The sequence below is a fragment of the Neopsephotus bourkii genome, unplaced genomic scaffold (genome assembly GCF_033783945.1).
Source record: "Neopsephotus bourkii isolate Nb327-2 ecotype Australia unplaced genomic scaffold, CSIRO-AGI_Nbou_v1 NB_1637, whole genome shotgun sequence".
Classification (NCBI taxonomy): domain Eukaryota; kingdom Metazoa; phylum Chordata; class Aves; order Psittaciformes; family Psittacidae; genus Neopsephotus; species Neopsephotus bourkii.
In genome coordinates, this window is record NW_026902112.1 from 11616609 (window position 1) to 11636393 (window position 19785).

The 19785-nt window shown below is 43.9% G+C and overlaps 1 long non-coding RNA gene across 1 annotated transcript in view; it reads left to right on the forward strand.

Moving 5' to 3' along the window:
- The window catches only part of LOC133223494 (uncharacterized), a 42150-nt gene extending 22687 nt beyond the window's left edge, over positions 1 to 19463 (forward strand). The window contains exons 2-3 of the long non-coding RNA XR_009728591.1: positions 17501 to 17572; positions 17705 to 19463. This is a non-coding gene — a long non-coding RNA (uncharacterized LOC133223494). The remainder of the gene's footprint in view (positions 1 to 17500; positions 17573 to 17704) is intronic.
- The last annotated feature ends 322 nt before the right edge of the window (positions 19464 to 19785 follow it).

Consider the following 19785-nt stretch of genomic DNA (forward strand, 5'->3'; position numbering starts at 1 on the left):
TAGGATTGTACCTTAAGTGGGTTTTCTTTCTGCAAAGCCACTTCGCCTACTGGATCCCAATGGTGATCCTGCCTTTGGCCCCTCGGGAGCTGTCACACATACGTGGCTGAGGGTCTCAGCATTGCTTTATGAGGTGGGAGCCTCTTTGCAGAGTTGAACACTGCTACAGAGTTTCTGCTTTTTGTCCATTTACACTTACAAATTGTTTCCTATATGTGACCTAGAAACATCTAGCAAACCAGTCCTTGAAAGCTCCTGTGGTGCTGAGAATAAGTGCACATAACAGATCCAGGGCATCGCTAAAGACCATGACCACAAGACTACTCAACCCAACGCGTTCCTCTGTTGCATTCTGTGTCTGGTAGAGATGCTGATATGAGAGGAACCTAGGATATTACTCAGGGATTTTAAGCCACAGAAGAGTGCTTAGGTCTCAGACCTGAAGTGGAAATAAGCAATCCCTTTTACCTATCTTAATGACTCTCTCACCTTCATCTAGACCTCAGGATCCATAAGAAGAACGTAGTTGGTGATTGGCCCCAGTAAGTCTTTCCAGTTATCCATGGAAGAGGATGAAGAAGAAATCTCCCCATGCAAATCATCCACAAACTACGGCTGCATGTTCAGAGCACGTCTGGTTATATTTATCTACAGAAGATGCCTACAGGAGCAATTTCTTGAGCTTAGTGACTAAGGATCTTACAGATACAGCTTGGATCAGCCTGCAGAAACAGAAAGCTCTTTCTGGTATGTTTTCCATCATTTGAATGCTGAAGGGAGTGAGAAAAAGGATTGCAAGGCAGTTGATTTATTAGATTATTATTGTAGAGGTCCATCATAACTGTTTACTTGTATGTAAAGCTTCATTTTGAAGGGTTACTAATGTCTGGACTGTGGACTTGCTCCAGGCTTATTTTTTCTTTAAAGACTCTGTCTATTTGGAATCACCAGTGCCTCTGATTCTGTTGAAAGAACACTGTTTTGCTCTTCCCTGAAGAGCTGGGAGCTATTTAGCATTACCAGACCTGTTGATGATAACCCCATTCTTAGAAGGCCACACAAGGACATCAGTCTAATAGTTCCTGCTGAACCTGGCAAGACTTTCTATCTGCAAAACTTAGCAGTTTTGAAAATGTTCCTGGGCTGGTATTCACCTTACCTGAGTTCTCAAAGGCCAACAAGGCAAGTCTTAAACCTGACCTAACTACTGCAAAGAGCCCATAGAAACCTCAAACACTGATGTTGATTTTCCAAATTGAATTTATCAAAATCCAACCAAACAGAACCAAATCAAACCAAACAAAAAACTGCATGTGAACTCTGGAGGTCTCCATGTAACACCATGGACATTATCAACACACGTGTTTGGCAAACTAAGCATCCGCTTTCCAGCTGAATTTCATATATCCATCAAAACCAACACTGTTGTGAGTTACAACTCAGCTCTCTGTACCCACAGCAGAAATTATAATACCCAGTGACAATGGAAAAAGAATTTTCCTTCACTGATTTCAGCAGAAGCATTGTTTTTCCCTAGAAATTACCCTTGTGCGAGCGCTGTGAGGATGGTGGTGTCACTACATGAGCATTTTGCTTTGCTGCCCACCAGCTGCTAGAAAGCCGCAGTCTGCATAAGCTGTCCTGAAAGCATTTGGTGCACCTCAGGGACCAGCTCAACAGCTTTTGTACAGTTTTAATGAAGCCATAACAGTTTTTCACCCCAAAAAAGCCAGGTTATGGAGTCACTTCATAGGGTTTTCCGGAATCTGTGTTATGCCCATTGCAAAGATAGGGTCCTGTCAGAAGGTTTTCTCCAAATGTAACTAGAACTAACAGCCCATGTCACTGAGTCTGCACAAACACCATTCATCTTTCAACTCATCCTGAGCTTTTGAGGTGGGGGGGGTCTGTGCGTTGGGATTTAGGTCTATCTGGCATGAGGGACTCAGAGCAGAGGAGAGAAAAAGAGGAGAGAAAGCTGTGTCAATGCCAGTGGTGCCATCTAATGGGAAAATTCCCTGGGAATTAATTTCCCGGAAGTGAAGTCCTTAACGGGAGTGTTGCTAGGTGACGTAGAGATGGAAATCAGGAGCTCTGATGTAAGTCTCTCTTTTCTGCTTGCTTTACGACCAACCCTCCGTCAGCCTATTCCCTTTTCCCCAGTCAGATATGAGACCGCCCCAGAAAATGCATTCTGTTTCCTGCTTAAATCCACTCTCGGCAATCCCTGCAGATACTGAAGCAGGGGTTTTTTTTCAGCTTCTTTATGCTCAGAGTGTGTCTGGAGAGGAAATTATCCCAGATTTTTGGATTATGAAGAGCCAGGCACAAAGCAAGAGGGAATGAGAGGCTGTGAGGGACCGGATTCTGTGGGTTCTCTCCTTAGCTCACACTTTGCAAATGAGAGGTGAGACAGGATCTCTGCATTGCAGCCTCCACATAGCATTGCAGCTCAGCAGTGTCTGGAAGCAGATTGTAGCTCTGCAAAAGAAGTGATAATGTCTTAAAGCAGTGCCTGACACAAGTTCCCATTTGGCAACCCCTGCAAGCCCTTCACATCATTAATAATCAGGAGAGTGGGCAGGAATGAGTGGTGAAGCCTGTCCTGGTGTCAAGAGATGACTTTATTCCCTGACTGTATTGTTTTCCCAGCTCCTACACCTATTTCCTCATCACAGTCTTGCTCACTCCTGCTGCCTTTTGTTTGCAGGAGCATTACAGTGGTTAGAACAGGGTCTTGGTCTTTCTTTGCTCTCATCTGAACTTTATCATCGATGAATCATGGGTTTTAAAGTGTCTCAGTCAGGCTTGCTTTATTTCTTCAGTTTCTCTGAGGTTGAAAAGGTATTTCCAAGATTCTTGCCCATTTCTTCCTGAGATAAAGACAAGTACAAGGGTTGGCGGCTCTTACAGGTACCCAAAGCCACCAAAGAAAGGTACATTATGTGATGCTGAAGCATTGCTTCAGCTGTTCTTGGGGAGATGGTGCAAGTGAAGGTATGGGGAGATCTGGTCCCACTTTTAGTGCCTCGCTGAGCTGAAACATCATCACAGGCAAGATGTCAGCTTACAAAACCCTATGCAATTTCATGGCTGAGAAAGAGATTAATATTAAGGGCAAAGGGGAGAAACCGCCAATTAGGCAGGTTTGAACCATTAATTCTAGCAAGGAGCTAAGCTCTGCTGGTAATGATGACTCTGCAGCAGTGGCTCGTGCTGCTCAAAGCCTCTGGCAGAGATGACCAGGCACCGGTAATTGTCCTCAGAGCTTTTCCAGTGACTCTTCATACCCAAGGTCAGGTTAGATGGGGCTTGGAGCAACCTGCTCCAGTAGAAGGTGTCCCTGCCTGTGGCAGGGGCTGGAACTGGATGAGCTTTAAGGTCCCTTCCAAGCAAACCATTCTGTGATTCTATGATTTCTTATATTGAACTCAAGAGTTCCAACACAGGGCTTTGGAAAAACACCCTGAGGAGCTAAGCAATAAAATGCTGAGCCCCAGCATGCCTTGAAGGAGTGATCATAAGGTGTGCAAGAGTCATGGGAAGGTGAGTCCAGTTCTCGCTTTAGCTTCCTGGGCTCTTTTTATTAATGCTTTATTTTGTAGCAACTCCAGAAATATTCAGGCCCTTAAAAACAACACCCCCTGAGGCATGGGAGTGAGGAGGCAGTATGGGTATCCAAGGAGAACTAGACAGGACAAGTTCATATCTCTTAATTGTCACACCAGTAACGTGCAGGCAGGATTTATCTTGATAAGCACTTTCCTCTGCCTCTCTCCTCTAGCCTGGGAGCTACGTGGTGTTGGGGAAGATGAACTGAGCATCTTCTATCTATGCACTGCCTACAGACCTTGGTGGACCAGCGAACTTGAGAGGATGGATGTATGGCATAGGACTGCAAGCCAAGACAAGGACAGCCTGAGGAGCTGTGGGGGTTTTTATCAGATGTTGGGATCATTAGCTGGAGTTTGAAGCTGGGACAGCATGTGTTTTACTATCTGACCAAAACACTGGCTGTTTAACCCTGTCTCTGTTAAAGTCCCCAAACAGCACAGGAACCACAACATATAAACACTGTCTCACAAGTTAAGCTGCTCCAAGCACCTCTGCTAGAGGAAAGGAGGAGTCTGTGTCAGTGGAAACCATTTGTAAACCAATATTGCCTTTGCCTTAGTGCCCAGATGCTGCTCCCCTGCACCACTGTTGTTTCAGACAGGATGATACTAGTGCGTACCACATAGACCTGCTGCAATCACAACATTAGTCACTCACAGCAGGGTGATGACAGAGTCTTATTTCTCTGCATCCCTGTCCTTCAATGTGAAGCTGTTCAGCCACTTCCCATCCCTGGGGAGATACTGCTGACTCTCCTGTGGCTTAGACTTGTGTGCTTGGAGATCCTCTGGCACACAGCCTACCCTTGATTTCACCCTTTGCGCTATGTTCCCATCCAGAGATCACACAAACTATACAGATGTGTGTTTCCCATCTCAGAGCTGCATTGCTGAACTCCTCTGTCTTTCCTGAGCTGAACATGAGTGTAGAGAAGGGGCTATTCCACAACCACAGCTTTAGTGTAACAACTCTTTCTCCCTTTCTGGATGCAGACTTTTGGGAGGGAACTCCTGCCATTATAGTAGGAATCCATGATCTTCCAGACAGCTAAGCTGACAAATACGTTTTCAGGAGCCAGTTTGGCATTTTCTGTGTTTTCCCCAGAAGTGCTGAGCAACAGCTCGGTAAAACAAGGAAAATAAAACAAAATGAATCCACTGGTTCCCCTGTACCTCAATTCCCCCATCAGCAGAAGGACTATCTCTCTGTTCTAGCAGGTGGGAGCTCTCAGACAGCTGAGATAGGAAAGCACTCAGATCTAAGCATCGCTGTCAACCCTCAGTCTGAGCAATAAGTGGGTTTTTGGCTATTCCCCATCCTCAAAAGCACCTTGAAAAAACATGTGCTCATAAGCACTGATGTTCTGAAACATCAGTGTCTTTTTCTGAACATCTCTTCCTAGCTCTCCTTACCTTTAGCTTGTTAGCTGCAGTCTGACTTTATTTTCAATCACAGAAAAAACACTGAGCAATGAAAGAATAAAAGTAAAAGAACTGCTGCCCAGATAGATGAAGAAGCTGAACTGGGATGGTTGGTGGCACAAGCTCATTTAATGGCTCTTTCAATGGTGTAAAGCTTACTCAGACTCATGCAGGAAACATCATGGGGTTAGTGACCGACCAAACAACAAAGCAAGAGAGAAAAAACACCAGGAAAACACAGGCCAGGAGCATCCTTTCCCCAGAAATGAGAGAACCCAATGGGTTTCTTTGGTGGAGCACCATCTGGGAACCTGGCATAGAAAACAGACTTGAGAACTTCAGTTCTCTCGGCTTATTATGACATATATTGCACCGTGATGTGCAATTGTTTAACTAGACTTAAACCACTCTAAACGACACAAATTACCTCCAGTAATCCTTCTCTCCAAATGCTAACACTTTCTTATTCCAAAACACAGCAATCATACTATCTTCCATATAATTGTGCAACATACGTAGCTCATCACTGCCTCTTAAATAAATAGGAGCTATGTTCCACAGTATGAACCTAAGTCATACATAATTTTCTCTGTCTTCAATTGTTTTAAATAGAAAGGCAGTTAGAAAAGACTGGAGAGTAAATCTGTGCTTAAATGTAGAGGGTTTGGGACAAAAGAAAAAAAAAAGAGAACAATTTCCAAATCTGAATGTTAATTTTTATCAGAGTCCCCAGAACTGGAAAGAACAAGGTGTATGTTGTTTGGTTATGCTCTGTAAATCAGATCCAGCTTCACAAGCAGCCCTTGTGCAGGGGCTGTTTCAGAGGTCACATAAGGGAGCAGCCCTTACCCAAAGCACTAGCAAAAGTTATATGCTGAGTGCAGTGTGAGGGTGGATGTGAGAACATAGGCAATCGCCATCACCAGGATGAGGGGTATACTGGTTTTACTTGGCTTCCCTCAGCTCAGAAGGAAAGCAGAGCCACCATAAAGTCTACCTAAGCCTATAGCAGAGTCCTGCAAAGATTCAGAGCAAGCATGTGGAGAGAGGGGGAAAGAGTCAGGTTGGATGGGGCTATGAGGTTCTTCTTCAGGTACCCTGGAGGACTTCAGCTTGCCCATTTGAAGCTGGTTCACCATTATTAAACACCCATTCATCATGTCAAGCTTTAAACCGTTGCTCCATCTTGATGCCAGGGATGGCCAAGGAATAGATTTGGGGTCAAAGCTATTTCATGAGCTTTCCAAGGACAGCTCCCATGGTGGGACCCTTACTTCAGAGTCAGCTATGGGCTAATGCAACGGTTTCTTGGCAATCAAATCCATTTAGTCCACAGCTTCAAAAGGAAAGACCTCAGTTAAGTGCAGAATATGCTCTACCCTTGCCTAAGTGATTCCTTCAAGAGTTTTCTGACCAGTATATAGCTTTGTGGACAAGGATACAACCCTTGGAACCTGTGAGTGACTCCGGACTCCAGCAACTGTGCTCAATGAGATCAGGCTGGAGGACATTCCAGGAAAACATGGACAGGATCAACCTCTGCAGAGAACATAAGCCTGGCAAAAAACCCTTAGTGGATCCATCTCCCCACCATCATTTTGACAAGTGAAACATGGGAATAATTGAACTTTTCTTTCACTAGGGTGTTACAAGGGCATTGCTTTAAAGCTAGGGAGAGCCACAAGCAGTAAACAAGATAATGACGCTAATAATCAGCCCCAATTGATTTACCATGGCTAATGCATCCAGCGTGAAATGGACCTGAGTGACAACTGAGTTTGATGGCAGATTGACAGGTTAAGGCATAGAAACACTGACCCAAAAGGACTCATGGTATATTATCTGTGTGGCAGGACTGACATTGGCTGTGTTGTCTGGGATCAAACATCTGGAGGCAAAGAAGCCTTGTTCTTTGCCTTCTCTATATTTCGCAAGTTGACATTTTACTGCTTTCTAGTGCCAATAAACCCTATGGATGGGCTGGATGTGAGGATGCAAAGTAAGAATGTGCATAGCATATCCCTGCTTCAAGTGAGTTTTTCCTTACACCTTTCCCCTTCTCCATCTCCCAGTTTCTCCTGCAGACACCAAACTTGCAACCTTCATCAGGAAATGGGGGGGAAAAGCCATGAAGTATTGTTCTAACCACAAAATAACTGTGCCGTGGCTTTCAAAGCGTGTCTTTCCCCCCCAGGTGGGAAAAAACAGAGAGAAAACCTGTAAACAGAAAATAGCACAGTGACTCCCACTCACCGAAGCTTCTGCCTCTCCCTCCGAAGGCAGCACACAGATGAGTCACGACTAAAAGCATCTCTCTCCCAGTGGGGCCGGGCTGTGTCTTTGCCCACCATCCTTCCCCCGCAGAGGAGGTGGGTTGTGTGGTGCCCCCAGGCACTGCCTGTGAGTCAGGAAACCCCAAGGAGTTAGAAATGTCCCCATATATGAGGTAAAGCCACCTGCCAGCTTCTGCTCATCTGGCATGCAAAGGATTTCTTATCCCAGCAGGGTTTTAGAGAGGTGAAACATGGGCAAGAAGCTCCAATCAGTCTCCCTGTGGCTCTGGGAAGTCTTTGATATAGAACCCTTTGGGGGGTGCTTGTTCAGACAGAAAAGAAGGAGCCGGGGAGACCTTAGAGCAGCCTTACAGTGACTAAAGGGGCTACAAGAAACCTGGAGAGGGGCTTTTAACAGAAGCATGTAGGAATAGGACAAGGGGTGGTGGGTTCAAACTGAAACAAGGGAGACTTAAGTTGGATACAAGGAAAAGTTCTTCCCTGTGAGGGTGCTGAGGCGCTGGCACAGGGTGCCCAGAGAAGCTGTGGCTGCCCCATCCCTGGCAGTGTTCAAGGCCAGGCTGGACACAGGGGCTTGGAGCAAACTGCTCTAGTGGAAGGGGTCCCTACTTGTGGCAGGGGGTTGGAACTGGATGAGCTTTAAGATCTCTTCCAACCCAAACCAGCCTGACTCTATGATACTCTGCCAAAAACCTGAGCCACCTTAGGTGGGTAGGAGGGTGGTCAGACCTCCTGATACATCAACAGCTTTTCCTTATCTAGAAGTTATTTCAGGATCAGTGGTCAACCCAAGAGCAGTGTGAGGGGGGGATTTCAGGGCTTTAGCTACAGACCAACATCGCTGAGAACTATTATGCAAATAGGCAGAGCTAAATCTGTGAACAATCTTTGTCCATCACCATTTCTCCCTGGTTTATTTGTGCCTACACTAACACATATGGCTCTGACTGAGAGCTGTCCCCATTGAAATGCCTTAGAGCTTTGTGTCACATAGGAATTCAGATTGTCACCCCTTCCCTAAAAGAAAGGAAATATTTGAACTGAGGGTTCCCATATCTAGAAAAAGGACTGTACATATAGGGTTATGAAGCAAAGGGTTTCTTTTTAATTTAATATATATGAAATTGGGGGAGGGGGGAAGGGAATGTTTGGTCCTCAGTCTAAATTTGCAAATTATTTCAGCACCAAACCTTATATTTATATATATAACCCTATATTTCTGTTAGCAAAGTATTTTGCCCTAGGCTAAATTGTAACCCCAATAAATGTCCTCCTGATGGCTAACAGGACAGAGCAGAGGGAAGAAATACCCCCTCCCCAAACCCACACTAACTGCAAAGCTGTGCGTGTATTATATTGTAAAGTTATTCCAAACATAGAATCATAAAATCATGGAATGGTTTGTGTTGGAAAGGACCTTAAAGCTCCTTCAGTTCCAACCCCTTGCCTTGGGCAAGGACACCTTCCACTAGACCAGGTTGCTCAAAGCTCCATCCATCCTTGCCGTGAACACTGCTAGGGATGGGTCAGTCACAACTTCACATGTAACTACTGATCATCCAGAAACAGCCAGAGGGGATGGATAAATAAAGGGAAAAAAGATGTTGTTGAAAAGTTTTGGAAACAAGCAAACTGTTTTTGCTGAGTCCTTCCCCATCTGCTCCTCTCTGCAGTGGGAACTGCGTTTGCTGTTGTGTTTCGTTCTGTTCTCAGAGTCTTAAGTAACAGGCCCCAACTAACTGCAGAGTTTTGCCTGCATGGTTTTTTTTAGCCAGCCTTTTAAGTTGTGTTCTTTAACATCTCTCCAAGATGTAGAAAGCCCCTAATTTTCCCAACATCGTAATGCAATCAAAAGTGATTGGCAGGGGGTAGTTTTGTCCATTAAGGCTCTAAGAGCCAGAAGACTTGTCAGCTCCCATCAACAACAACTGTATCTCCCCTGGATGGCAAAGCATAAGAGTGAAACACACAAACCCTGAACAACTCTACTTGGGATTTCAGGCCTCATCCTCAGCAGGGTGCTGTTTCTGCAGCTCTGGGAACTACCCAGCATACCCAGTGAAGATGCTGTGGATTCTATGGAGCATTCACCATTCCCTCTGGGTGGCATGGGCAGTACAAGTCCACTCTTTCCCTTCAGCAACACAGAAATAGCAACCTCCTGCTGACTCAGCCTGTGAGAACGGGACTGGGCTTTCAACTGAGAGAGTTTTCCTCCCTGAAATGGCAGGATACAGGCTGTTATCTAATGACACATAGGGATTATAAAAAAACAACCTTCTGTTGTTGAAGTGGCTGAATCTGAAAAATGCCAGCCAAGTATTTTATGTAGAGAGGGGTATTGTTACACGTGCTTAGAGGCAGCATTTTATTTTATAGCTAAAATAAAACTCACTTGTTTCACGAAACAACACAATTATCTGTAAAGCCGTGGACAGATTTGTGGAGAGATGATATTTTCCCATTAGGAGGGGGAGTCTCTTGTTGGCTGTCATGCAGGACATGCCAGCGCGTCTCTGTATCGCGCTCACTGTGACAATGTGAAAACTAATTGGGATAATACCCACACGCATCTGCTGGGCTTCCCCCAGGAGAAGACGCAGCCCACGTGATGGTGTAGGTGGGTGCATGAGATGTAGGTCATGGCACACTGCTTTGCTGTGCGAGGGCAACCTTCCTGGTGGGTGAATGACAAGTGTTTCCCTCTGCAGCTTCAGCAAGTCTAACAGGCACCGTTATCTCCGAGGTTAATTATACCTGGTGTGTTAGGACAAGAAACAAGAGGTGAGTCTGTAAACCTCAGAACTGGGTAGTAAATTAGAGCATGGATGCCTTCCAGTTCTCACCTACATGGTTTCTTCGGCTCATTCTGGGGCAAGAACATTGCAGGGTCAGAATATGGAGGAGAAGTGTATGATTCCCAGCATGCCAAGAGCCTGAATCATGATGGGGAAGGTCTTTCCCATAGGTAAGTGCATTGCTGGTTCATTTGGAAAGGCACTAATGCAACTGGAAACCTGCAGGTGGATTTTGGTTATAGAACAGTGGTGAAATTCAGAGCTTGTAGAAGACATCCAGGTCTGGAGATGTGCTGTTAAATGCATCTGGCGCAATACAACACTGCAGACTCACCCTCCCAGGTTGTGGCTGCGTTAGCTGGCAGCTAGGACAAAGCTCTTAAAGGTATTTTATCTTCCCTAAAGCAGTAACTGCCCATAGGATGACTGTATCCTTGACCAAGCTAAGTCAGGTACATCACTCTTGAGTAATCTGGATCAAACCCTCCAGCCTTCCTAAAGCTGGGGTATGTGCAGCCAGAGCTCTGCTCTTGATCAAGGTGACTATCTCCGAGTCAGTCATTCTTAGCTTCTTCTACAGTTAACAGGGAGAGATGCCACAGGGCTGAAGGCACAATTTATCTCTTTCTTCACCAGGTAGCTAACATAGGTTAAAGGAATCACACCCTAAAAATGTCTCTCTTCTGATTCCTTCAGAGGGATGGAACACCACTCCTATGAGAAAAGGGTGAAAGGGTTGAGGTTGCTCACTCTGGAGAAGGCTTTAGGAAGACCTTATTGAGGCCTTTCAATATGTAAAGAGGGCTCATAAGAAAGATGGGGGCAGACTTCTTAGTAGTGGACAAGGGGAATGGTTTTATACTAAAAGAAAGTAGATTTAGACTAGATATAAGGAAGAAGTTTTCACAGGATGGTAAACACTGGACCAGGTTGCCCAGAGAGGTTGTATATGACACATCACTGGACACATTCAAGGCCAGGTTGGAGGGGGCTCTGAGTAACCTAGTCTAGTTGAAGATGTCCCTGCTCATTGCAGGGGGGTGGACTAGAAGACCTTTAAAGGTCCCTTCCAACTCCAATTATTCTATTATTCTATGAGTCCGTTATAAAGGGGATATTCAATGTGATCACCTCAGATGGGAGTTCTCCAACATGAGATGAAGTGGATCCCAATCCAAGTGTCTCTAAGTTATTAATTCCAGGGACATAGTCCATCCTGATTCTTGTATTATATTTCAGAAAGGCAGTAGAACATCTGAGAAGGTGACAGATGCCTGCTTAGAAAGCAACTTTAAGTCTCATAGAGGATTTCCATTAGCAATGATCTTGTTGTTCGTTTTACGCCTAAGAGTACAACTGTCCAGATACAAAAAGACAACAGGCAAAAAAGTTATGGCCTTCCCTAAAGACAGAAATGTGCCCCTGCTCCCCATTTCTTCCTTTTGCTATGTAGGCTGAATGCAAACTAAGGCAGTACAGAGGTGAGTGAAATCCTGCTCAGCCTGAGAAGTTCCAGCTGCATGTCACAAACCCCTGCCAAGACAGAAGTGCTTTCAACTCTAGACCAGAGGGTAAAGTTTGCAATGTCCCATCATTGCCATTTGTCTGCTAGCCTGGCTATAAAACTAAGGATAAGCAAATGCTTGAAATAACCATCTGCAGTTATGCACCTTTGATTCTCTTCTCTGCCACAGTCAACTGAGCCCAGATACTGAACTGTTGCACATACAATAAAGTCCTTAGAAATAAGAATTCATTACTGAATGAGAAGCTTTCAGGATTTATAGGTCAGGGAGGGAGGGAGGGAGGAAAGGAGGGCGGGGGGAAAGGAAGGAAGGGAGGAAGGGAGGAAGGCAGGAAGGCAGGAAGGAAGGAAGGAAGGAAGGAAGGGAGTGATCTGGTTGTCCAAGTTCAAGTGTTTCTGGAAATAATTATAAACCTAGCAACTGTCCCATTTTGGACAATAAAGTTTTAACCATTGAGCTACTGCCTTTGATGGGAAAGAGCTGGCACTTGGATGTAAATGCTGGTCAGCTTGGATTCCATTGCTAGGAAAGCATTGATCATCCCTCAGAGCCAGTTCTCTGCTGAATTAAAAGAGAGTCCCCATAATCAGCACAGAATAAATGTCATGTGGTTGGATGGCTTCACATAGACAATGAATCCTTCCCATTGGAGAGTGTTTTAAATATAGCTCTCCCCTTGATGTTAGTGATGCAGAGACATCTTTACCACCACCACCTTTACGTACAGTTGTGCAACTTCTGCCAGGCACATGCCAGCAAATAACTGCTGTGACTGCCTTCTTTCCCTGTTACAGGACAGCAGTCTGGTGCTATAAGGTTGCCTTAAAAGTCCAGACACATTTTAGGGCACAAGAATCATAGGTGACAGTCCTGTTTCTGAAGAAGTCCTCTTTGTCCAGAGGAGGAATTAGAAACCTATCAGTAAATAGCAATCAGTAGCCATTATTTCAGAAGCATATTCCTCCTGGGGTTTATAAAGGGAGAGTTCCAGGAGTTTAACAAGGGAACTTGGAAGCTCTTTCTTTAACTTGAAATGTCCTTCCTGCTTGTAGGGTTGGTTTGGGCAGTGGATTGAGTCCATTCTGTTTAATGTGATCAACTACTAATCAGACGACAGAATTTGTATTAAAGCTGGAACAGCAGATAATTTACATTTAGAAGATGCTCCAAAGGGCCCTTCTTTGACATTAACTCGATTGACACAGAGCTAAGGGCACATTTAACTAGAAGGGCACTGTATGGAAGAAAACTAGCTGCAAAAGCTAGATTTAAGCTGCGGATTTTAATTGCAGTAAATTGGAGTACAGAGTGTTTATTCACGGGTTTAATGCTGGAGTTCACAATGGTATAGCCAACTTGCTACTGGGAGTTGAGCCATCTGGCTTTAATGTGAATCACAGAGAACTTTAAGGGTTACATCATCTCTCTCGACTGTAGCTTGATCCTCGGGACACCATGTATGTGTAAATTACAGGCCTATCTATCCTTTTATCTACATCTTCTGCCTTCAGTTCTTGCAGAGCAGAAACTGAGTTCCGCTTATGCCTCCCCAGATGAAGATACTCATAATTAAATGATCAAATTCAGTTGAGAAACGATGAATGAAGAACATGTTGCAGCAAGATTTCTTATGTAGTTATCAAGGACTTACTGGAGCTTACTAAGGGCAGAGCATAGACTGTAGATTTTAATTCCTGAGTCAAATTTAACATGGTAACAAATTTAACTAAGGCATATTCTAATGGTGGTTGAGAGCTGAGATTTTTTTATTGATAATGTAGTAACTCTTAAAGACCCAACACTAGATGCTACATAGACTGATGTCTCTTCATCAGGGAATGTAGCAATAGGACAAGGCATGATGGGTTCAAACTGAAACAGGGGAAGATCAGTATGGAGATAAGGAAGAAGTTCTTTACTGTGAGGGTTCTGAGGCACTGGCACAGGGTGCCCAGAGAAGTGGTGAATGCTCCATCCCTGGCAGTGTTCAAGGCCAGGCTGGACAGAGCCTTGGGTGACATGGGCCAGTGTGAGGTGTCCCTGCCCATGGCAGGGGGTTGCGACTGGGTGGTCTTAAGGTCCTTTCAAATCCAAACCATTCTATGATTCTATGTTACTATGATTTAGATCCTGCGTCTTCATTTCTGATAAAGACTCTTTGCAAACAGATGTTTGATGTGAGAGCTGTATGGAAAATTGATTTGTTATTTTTTTTGTGGCCTGCAGCATTTGTGGGCAACAAAAAGCGCAATAACGTATTTCATATAGAGTGTGATCAAACACTGTTTTTCTCTGGTGAACTGAAGAGTAGATAATGCTTTCACTCAAAGGGAATGTTTCAATTCATTGCTCAGTTATTTTTTCTGTTAAAAAACATTTCTGATTGTACAAATGTCATTTCTAATCAGCAAATCATAAGATTTTATTTTTAAATTAGATGCTTTTTCTCCTGACAATCTTGTGTTTCCTGCTAAGACTTTTTGTCTGTCTGAGAGCAAATAATTTGTGAAACTAATAAAAGCTCAGGAATAATTTCTAATTTACAAAACAGACATTTTTCATTTGTTTTCAGTCGAAGTATTTTGCATTAGTGGAATCCTTTAGAGTGGATTGAACTTTTACATGAGGTGCTTTTCAGAGCTGTAGCCTCCACAGAGAATCATAAAATCATAGAATGGTTTGGGTTGGAAAGCACGTTAATATCACCCAGTCCCAACCCCCTAACACAGGCAGAGACAACTCACACTAGACCACGTTACCCAAGGCTCTGTCCAAGCTGGCCTTGAACACTGCCAGGGATGAGGAAACCACAGCTCCTCTGGGCACCCTGTGCCAGCGCCTCAGCACCCTCACAGTAAAGAACTTCTTCCTTATTTCCAGCCTGAACTTCTCCTGTTTCAGTTTGAACCCATCACCCCTTGTCCTGTTACTACAGTCTCTGATTCCAGGCTGCATCAAAACAAGTTTGGCGTGACCAGCAGATCGATGGAGGTGATCCTTCCCCTCTACTCTGCTCTCATGAGACCTCACTTGGAGTATTGCGTGCAGTTCTGGTGTCCTCAACATAAAAACGACATGGAACTGTTGGAACAAGCCCAGTGGAGGGCCACGAGGATGATCAGGGGCTGGAGCACCTCCTGTGTGAAGATTGGCTGAGAAAGTTGGGGCTGTTCAGGCTGGAGAAGAGAAACTGCGTGGAGACCTCAGAGCAGCTTCCAGTGTCTGAAGGGGGCTACAAGGATGCTGGAGAAGGACTCTTCATCAGGGACTGGAGTGATAGGACAAGGGGTGATGGGTTCAAACTGAAACAGAGGAAATTCAGGTTAGATATAAGAAAGAAGTTCTTTACTGTGAGGGTGCTGAAGTGCTGGCACAGGTTGTGCATGAACACTGTCCCTGACAGTGTTCAAGGCCTGTTTGAGTGGAGTCTTGGGTGACATTTTATTGTGAGGTGACCCTGACCATGGCAAGGGATTGGAACTGGATGATCCTAAGGTCCTTTCCAACCTTAACTATTCTATGATTCTATAATTCCATGATTCTATGATGAAGAGTCCCTCTCCAGCATCCTTGTAGCCCCCTTCAGACACTGGAAGCTGCTCTGAGGTCTCCATGCAGCTTCTCTTCTCCAGGCTGAACAGCCCCAGTGTTCTCAGCCTGTCTCCAGACAGGAGGTGCTCCAGCAGAATGGAGTTCATGTTCCTTTCACACATATTGAGAAAGTTTCCCATTTGTAGAAACTATCTGGAAGCCAATTACTCCCTGGAACATCAGTATTCAGGGTGGTTAGCAGTTCATTTCAGTATTCCCCACACAGTCCTTAATAAATTGTCTGGTCAGCTAGCATGATGTGAAAGCTGCAGAAAATATGATATCAAGTCAGTAAGGTAGGAAGAAGACATTTTAAACTAGCACTGGCTTGCCCCACTTTTTCAACAAGTTCCTCAATATGTGCATAATTACTAAAGTTGTGCTCTGCAGAGATAAAATTCCCTGCAGAGATTTATGGAGTGGACTTGGAGGTGCTTAAGGAACTGGGATTTGTGCCTTCTGAAAGCAGATTTACAGGCGTGCACACACACACCTCTATTTCTGCTTCCTTTCTAAGCAGAGCACATTCTATACATACACAAACACTAGGGAGAAAAACACATCCACATTTCACAGGCAAACCAGGGAATGTCAGAATCTCATCTGAAGAGATGGGAAGGGCTTTGTTTGCATTTTAAAATGTACACAAAAATAGCTAAGAACATGTACTCTCTTTATTAATTCAAAGTAGATTCCTGAGGGCTGTCTGGATGGGATTGTTTGGTCTTTCTGAGTTTCAGAGCATGTTTCAGGAGGGGAAGAAACTATTTTCTTTATCTAACTCGGGTAGTGGGAGTTTATACCTGAAAGGGTAACTTCTGTTCTGTGCTGCAGATCAGAAAATCAAATCTGTGCCTATAATGCACTATGTAATAATGGAAAAGTTGAAACTTCCTTGTTGTGGTGCCAGGCACATTCAACTTAAGCTTGAAGGTGTTATTTGATAGTAATCTAGTTTCTTTGTTCAACCCCAATAAACAACAAGTGAGAAACAACTTTATTTTGCAGAGCAGTTTTCATTGGAAGGTACTGTAAAACTGACAGCTAAAGGAATCATGAAGGCATTTGTCTCTTCTTGCTTGTTTACATGGCCTCCCTCATTCCTGGAAGAAATTAGAAGTCTAACCTGATCTCAAAGAACTTTGGTAATGGAAACTGCAGTTTGGGGCAACCATTTTCACCACTGGACTAAGCTTAGTATGAGGAAGCTTTGTCACAAGTCTTTCTTCCTTCAGGAAAAACCTGTGGCTTCTCATGGCACTTACTGCAGTCATAGAATCATAATCCATAGAATGGGTTGGGTTGGAAGGGAGCTTGAAGACCATTCAGTTCCAACCACCTGCCATGGCAGGGGCACCTTCTACTGGATTAGGCTGCTCCAAGCCCCTGTGTCCAACCTGGCCTTGAGCACTGCCAGGGATGGGGCAGCCACAGCTTCTCTGGGCACCCTGTGCCAGCGCCTCAGCACCCTCACAGGGAAGAACTTCTGCCTAAGAGCTCATCTTAGTATCCCTTCTAGCAGGTTAAAGCCATTCCTCCTTGTCTTGTCAATACATTCCCTTGTAAGAAGTCTCTTTCTGTTGCCTAGGAAAGTCATCGTAATACATGGTGACCATCATAGTCTTTTCACACAAGCAGACTTAGGACAACTTGCTGGAGGATGGAAATTTGTCACCAGAGAATAAAATGGTGTCACTGGAGAAGAAAATGTCACAGCAGTAGCCAGTAGTGGGCATACAGGGAAAAGTGTAAAAACAGGGTTCGTAATGGAGCAACACATACTCCTGCAGCCTGCAGTTTGACTCACTTTTCAGAGCTGGAATAAACCTGCATTTGCTTGTGTGCAAAAGTGTTGATGGTCACCACAAGCTGGTACATGTTAAGATGATCTTCCTAGGCCACAGGTTACCAGCAGCAGTCTTGTATCTCTCAGTATAGTAAGAATAGAGACCATCAAGTTCTAAAAAGCAGAAAAAATGTCTAGCACTGAAATCACTGCCAATGCACAGACTCAACTTCATTTTAAGGATGCATGTACAGTAAAGCACTAAAAGCAGCTACCTACAGAGCTTACTGTTTGCATTAGTGTCTGGTAGCTCTTAAGATGACAGTTTATATGTAACCTGTTCAAGCTGACACCCATTGAGCAATGGAATGTGTGCCTGGGACATTCTCTATTCTTTTTCCTTATTGTTCCCTAATACATTTCAACAGGTTCACGATAACTTTGCCTCTTTACTTTCCTTACTCCCCAGGTTATTTACCAAATGGAGGTACTGCTGCAGAAAGGGCAAACAGATGAAGGAATTCAGAGCTCCAGTGTGCCAGTAAAATTGCATCTCTCTCCGCACATGCAAAAGCAACAAAGGTGAAAGGGGCACAGCAGTTAACTTTTGCTCTGCTTTCTGCATCATGGGTACGTAACAAGAGAAAATAGCCACTCACTTCTGGTCTTGTAGGGTACATTCAAGTATTCTGGCTGCAGTATTTCCTCAGCCACCCATCTCTAGAGAACGTATCATGGAAATAACAGTATATTTTTATCTCACATTTTACTAGGCAGGATGTGTGAGCCACTGTTGGAGACAGAATACTGCCTAGACAGACATTTGGTCTGAGAAAATGCAGCCTTAAATTCTTCTGTGTAGAAGAGGAAGGGCTATAACACCTGGATGCAGCAAAATTCTTCTCTCATTTGTGATGCCCCGGCCTATAACCAAAATATATCAGCTGCATAGACAGTGAGTGTTGCAGTGTTCTCAGTGCATCTGTATTAGTGCGTCCCATTACAAGTCTCCCAATAGATTTAAGGTGACCTGTAAATATTTCTACCAATTGAGGCCATAAGTCTTGCAGTGAAATATTTCATAGAATTGTAGAATAATAGAATGGTTTGGGTTGGAAAGGACCTGAACATTGTCCACTTCCAACCCCCTGCCATGGGCAGGGATGCCTCACACTAGACCATGTCACCCAAGGCTCTGTCCAATCTGGCCTTGAACACTGCCAGGGATGGAGCATTCACAGCTTTCTTTGGGCAACCTGTTCCAGCACCTCAGTGCCCTCACAGTAAAGAACTTCTTCCTTATATCTAACCTGAGCTTCCCATTTCAGTATTTCTGCAGCATGGAAGATGATACTCCAACTTCTCATTAAAATCTACTCAGTGTTGGAAGCTGGTTTGGGATTTTACTGATCTGAACAAATCTCGTAAAACCAGAGACCTTTCCAAAGACTTGAGGGCTTATTGACACTTAATGGAGTTAAATTCTGGACTGTAGAAACTGATCCTTAGGAAGAAAAATCGCTTCACTCAGAAGTTCATCAGGGAGAACATCTGAAGTTAAAAATATCACTGCACCACCAGATGACATTGTTCCCTGGAAAGTAGGTCTTGTCAAAGAAACCTGTTATCTTTTCAAGGAGATTTAATGTCTGCTTCATATAGAAAGTAATGCTGTTATAACCTAGTTTGGTTTCCCTAGATTGCAACCATGTGGATTGAAGCTGCTGTGTATAAAGAAGCAGAAAGACACATATTACATCAATTAAAACCTCTTTCAGTACATTAAATGCTATTTTCAGCAGGAATGGAAGGATTTTCAGTGAATTGTACCTATGTTCATTGTTATCACTCTAAAAATAGATTTTGAGCAATCATTATTCAATGCTTGTTTTTCATTGATTGTAAATGCTACTTTTGTTGCTTTGTTTGGTTAGTGAAAGCTGGCATAAAACATAAAAGTGATTATGTCACAAATAATAAAGAAGACAGGTTGCAATTACAAAGATACCGAATACCACTCTGAATGGTCAAAGGGCACTGAAGACAGCCAAGTAAAAGAGACTTTTACATCTGGAAACAGGGAAACTGAAGGGATTAGGAAGCTGAACAGGTCCCAGAAATCATTGGAAGAGATGTATGACAAGTTCTTAAAGATATCCTCTAATAAAGGCACTAAACCAGTCCTGGAAAATGTATTCATTTGATTTATTATTCATCGAAATCATGATGTACGATGAAGGCTGCTACTAAAATATATTCCACCTTCACTTGAAGTGTTAAAATAGTGCAAGCTCAAGTTTTTCACAGAAAGGGATACATTGTATGAACTTTAGTGTGCACAATCACGTCAGTTCGTTGAAGTGGATTAGAAGTAGATTTCCTGTGTAGTTCTTTATGATTTAACAGGTTGCCCAAAGAAGTGGTGAATGCCCCATCCCTGGCAGTTTTCAAGGCCAGGTTGGATGGAGTCTTGGAGTAACCTGCTCTAGCAGAAGGTGTCCATGCCCATGGCAGGGGATTGGAACTGGATGATCCTAGGGTCCTTTCCAACCCAAACAATTCTATGATTCTATAATATCTGAGGTATCAAGGAGGGCAACTTTTATAGTTTTGGGTCTTGCATGGAAAGGTATTCCTGACTCAGATAAATGCAAATGTAAGTTAGTTGAATTTAACCTTAAAGTAAGATGGGATTTCCAGAAAGTGGCAATAATTATACTTCAGGATAATTTAAAAGTGGAGGAGGTGCTCTCA